The sequence below is a fragment of the Poromitra crassiceps genome (assembly GCF_964638095.1).
Source record: "Poromitra crassiceps genome assembly, chromosome: 15".
NCBI classification, from domain to species: domain Eukaryota; kingdom Metazoa; phylum Chordata; class Actinopteri; order Beryciformes; family Melamphaidae; genus Poromitra; species Poromitra crassiceps.
The window spans coordinates 4,428,840-4,433,839 of NC_139634.1; positions in this window are offsets into that span (position 1 = coordinate 4,428,840).

Sequence of the window (5,000 nt, forward strand, 5' to 3'; positions counted from 1 at the left end):
AACAGGAAGGCCCTTGCCACGCCTGTGTGTGTGTGTGTGTGTGTGTGTGTGGGGGGGGGGGGGGGGAGAAACAGAAGAGAGAGAGAGAATAACCGAGAGGCGGTGCGGAAGCAGCAGGTTAGCACTAATGGTCAACGACATGTTAGCGCCGCGGCTAGGCTTAGCGCAGGCGCCTGAACCGCTGAAATATTTATTTTTAAATATTTAGGCCCACGGAACGAGAGACTCGTTCACTTCAAATCAGCTGCAACGCGGAAGGAGAGAGAGAGAGAGAGAGAGAGAGAGAGAGAGAGAGAGAGAGAGAGAGAGAGAGAGAGAGAGAGAGAGAGAGAAAGTAAGTATGAAACCAGGGACGTGCAGAGAACATTAGAGGGGCAGGGGCTCAAATTCATAAAAGGGCAATTTGAAGGCCAATTTAGGGGTATAACTCATTTTAAATATTCAGATTTTAACCAGATTTAGAGGAATATCTCATTTTAGGATGAGACTTGTCACGGAAAAATAACTCCATAACTGAATAATATTAGTATATAAAAGTTGCATGCTGTTGCAATACTGTTGTGAAATCATTTAAGCATCAATATTTATTTGCTCCTTTTCTCCCTTTAGGTTGTTGTACTACAACAGATAGCAACACAGGCAGAAACATTGAACGATACTGAGTGAGGCTTGTAATATACCATGGATTTTAACCATAATTCTAAAAAGCAAGACAGAAGATTTAGATAAGGTGTATTAGAATTTTTTTTATTTTTTGCTGATTCAACAACACAACATCCCTTTCCAATAGTGTAAAGTAAAAAATATTTTCAAGAGCAACAATTCTGCATTTGTTCCCTATATTTTGGTTATTTATTTATTGGGTGGTTTATTTATTTATGTATTTATTTATTCATTGATTGATTGAGTTCTTTATTGATAATGAATACACAGTATATACAATATACATATATACATACACAGGCCCACCATTATCAAAAGGATAAAAACTAGGGCTGTGCCGATTCACTTATCTCCCGATTCGATACTATCACGATACTTTGGTGCCGATTCGATATATATTGCGATTCACGATTATTGCGATTCTACGATTATTGCGATTCGATATTACGATTTATTGCGATTTTTGTTTATTTTTTTCTTTTATTTTTTCAGTTTGTTTGCTTTTTTACACTAGATTAGAACATGGGAAAAGTTGAATCATACACTAGAGACTGTATATTATATATCATGAGTAGGGCTGGGCGATATAGTTAAAAACAGGGGCGGACTGGGATCATAATTCAGGCCGGGCATTAGATACCAAGCAGGCCAGGCCGATATGGGCCAACGCGCGTGAAATTTGGGCCGTTTGAAGCCAGATTTGGGCCGTTTGAAGTCCAATTTTACAATGAGATGCACCCACTTTAACCCTGAAGTGTAATTATTACTTCAGACTAACTAATAAAGTAATAAAACCACTAGTAAACCAGTAGGCGGCGCCTAGCCTGCTGTTCAGTGAGTGGCCTGACTGCAAGCACCAAAAAAAAAAAAAAAAAAAAAAAAAAAAAAAAAAAAAAAAAAAAATTAATTTGCGATTATCGATTCTGGAATAAAAGATCGATCCAAAAAATCGTGACATTAAAAATCGCGATACTTAGGTGAATCGATTTTTTCTCCCACCCCTAATAAAAACGCAATAAAGCTGACAGCTTATTTCCATTGCGGTCCTCATGATGACTGTTATAGAATGTGTACTGTTGTGTGTATGTCTGGATGTGTGTAAGTGTGTGATAGTGTGAGTGCCACAAGCACTTGTCAGAGTCTGAGGGTAATGCGTGGGTGTGCCTGCCACGCAGGGGGGAGAATGATATGGGAAAGTGGGGCACAGTGAATAACCAATAAAAATAAGCATAAAATAAGATAAAAGACAATTTGTGCTATTAAAAAATAAACCCATCAAATCCTAATAAAAACATACTTTAAAAAATAATCAAATAAAATAAATAAAATAAATAAAATACTATAAGATCTAATAACATATAGGGTCGAGTGAGACACCGGCTCAGTTACTGGCTGGCCGACAACAGGTCGCCCCCCACCTCAGTCACCTTGGCTACCATCAAATCCATCCTACATGAACCTATACTGGACAATATTTTATAATATACTATAGCATTACATATCATTACCATACAATATTATATACTATATAATAATATAGATATAATATAATATATAATATAATAATATAATACCACAATATAACACAACACATTAAGTCCAGGTTCTATTTCTCCTGATCCAGTTCTTGACTTTACCTTTGAAGGAGGGATAGGGGCTAATTGTCTTAATCTCAGCTGGGAGACTGTTCCATGCTACTGCCGCTGAATAAAGAAAGGAATTTTGGCCGATGCATCTTCTACATTTTACTGGGACCAAGTCTGTGGGGCTCCCTCTAGTGCCGTGCCCATGTACGTCACTGACCTTGGTGAAGTAATGTCTAAGATATTTTGGGACAGCATTGTTAACTATCCTGTGTACCATGCCGAGTTTGATTTGTGATACTCTCTCCTCTACTCTTAGCCACTTGAGGCTGTCGAAGTGAGACTGTAGTAGGTGAGTCCTAGGATTCAATTGTAAAATGAGTCTGACTAATCTATTTTGTGCTGTCTGGAGCCTGTTTTTCAGTGACACTGCGATGCCGGTGTACCAGGAGGAACATGCGTAGTCGTATTGACACTGAACCAGTGCTCCCGCTAGGATTTCCAGAGCGTACCTGTTGACATAGGTGGAAATCCTGGAGAGGAATTTCACTCTCTGGTTGACCTTTTTGGCTACCCTCTGCGCCATGCTCTCTCCTGATAAGGTGTTGTCCAGCACACAGCCCAGATATGTGACCTCCTCCCTAGCTGAGACCTCTACGTCTCCCACCACCACCCTAAACCCCGGAGACCTCCTCAATTTGATGGTAGAACCAAAGAGAATGGCTTCTGTCTTACCTAAGTGGAGGGACAACCTGTTATCAACCAGCCAGCAACTGATCCTGAGTAGTTCTCGGCTGAGTATGATTTCTACCTCCCCTTTATCCTGGTGTGAGACCAGTAGAGCCGCATCGTCCGCAAAGAGAAGCAAGTCACATTCACAGGCAGATTTCATGTCATTGACATATAAAAGAAATAAGACTGGACCCAAAATGCTCCCTTGAGGCACCCCGCAAGTTGGCACTAGTGAGGATGACATAATGCCATTCACTTCTACCACTTGCTTCCTCCCCCTTAGGTATGACTCTACCCACCTTAGCGAAGCACTGTTAAAACCCAACCCAATTTTCATTCATTTTTGGGTTCATTTTTGGGTTGGTGCCTTCAGGGGCGGTTTAGAAAAACACTGCTCCATGCAGAGGCCTATTACAAATGGTGCATTCAAGGCCAAGAGAGCTCGGAAAAGGCATTTCTCTTTGAATGCTGCCTTCAGTGACGGCATGGAAAGGGCAATTTCCATACAAAGCACCATTAGAAATGCATTCATGGTCAGGAAAGGGCGCTTTTTATTTTATTTTTTCATGTGTCTGAGCTGTTTGTTTTGTTCATGTGTTGTTGGAATGAAAATGAAAAATGTATTATAATAAATAAAAAAAAGGGCACTTTTTACAGACTGAAAAAAAGGCAGGGGCTCAAGCCCCCTTTCATGTCTATGTGTGCACGTGCCTGTATGAAACAGTGTTGTGCCACTTCCCTCCCTCCCTCTTGGCTGCAGCAGTTGAGACGGACATGAATAATGTGCATGTGTGACTTTTTATTTTACTTATTCATTTTGGCCGCGACATGTCGGACCTCTGCTGCACTCTGTTTACAGGAGAAAGCAAACAGAGGCAGACGTGCAGGGAGACAGAGAAGAACAGTGTGTGTGTGTGTGTGTGTGTGTGTGTGTGTGTGTGTGTGTGTGTGTGTGTGTGTGCGTGTGTGTGCGTGTGTGTGCGTGGGTCCCCAGCAAAAAGGGGAATATTTTATTTTCACTATCCATAGGTAACACAATGCCAGAATGTATGACTATTTTGGTCATAACCCTAATCCTAATCCTAATCCTAACATCTAAAAGCTAAAATATGATCAGATGGACCCTGGGGCAAAATCTTACCAAATGGGGGTCTAATTTGTGTCAGTTTAGGGGTCCTTGACCCTGGCTCACTCTCTCTCTCTCTCACCCTGGCTCACTCTCTCTCTCTCTCACCCTGGCTCACTCTATCTCTCTCACCCTGGCTCACTCTATCTCTCTCTCTCACCCTGGCTCACTCTCTCTCTCTCACCCTGGCTCACTCTCTCTCTCTCACCCTGGCTCACTCTCTCTCTCTCTCTCACCCTGGCTCACTCTCTCTCTCTCACCCTGGCTCTCTCTCTCTCTCTCACCCTGGCTCTCTCTCTCTCTCTCTCTCTCACCCTGGCTCTCTCTCTCTCACCCTGGCTCTCTCTCTCTCTCTCTCACCCTGGCTCTCTCTCTCTCTCTCACCCTGGCTCTCTCTCTCTCTCTCACCCTGGCTCTCTCTCTCTCTCTCTCACCCTGGCTCTCTCTCTCTCTCTCTCACCCTGGCTCTCTCTCTCTCTCTCTCACCCTGGCTCTCTCTCTCTCTCTCTCACCCTGGCTCTCTCTCTCTCTCTCTCTCTCACCCTGGCTCTCTCTCTCTCTCTCTCACCCTGGCTCTCTCTCTCTCTCTCACCCTGGCTCTCTCTCTCTCTCTCTCACCCTGGCTCTCTCTCTCTCTCTCTCACCCTGGCTCTCTCTCTCTCTCTCACCCTGGCTCTCTCTCTCTCTCTCTCACCCTGGCTCTCTCTCTCTCTCTCACCCTGGCTCTCTCTCTCTCTCTCTCACCCTGGCTCACTCTCTCTCTCTAGATGTGGAAACAACATGAATGGATTTCTAAATGTATAGATTGATGGTGGTGGTTGTGGAAACGTGATGAGAAGGTGGTCTCACTCACCCATTTCATTTCAATAGAACACTTTATACTGTACAGTGTTTAC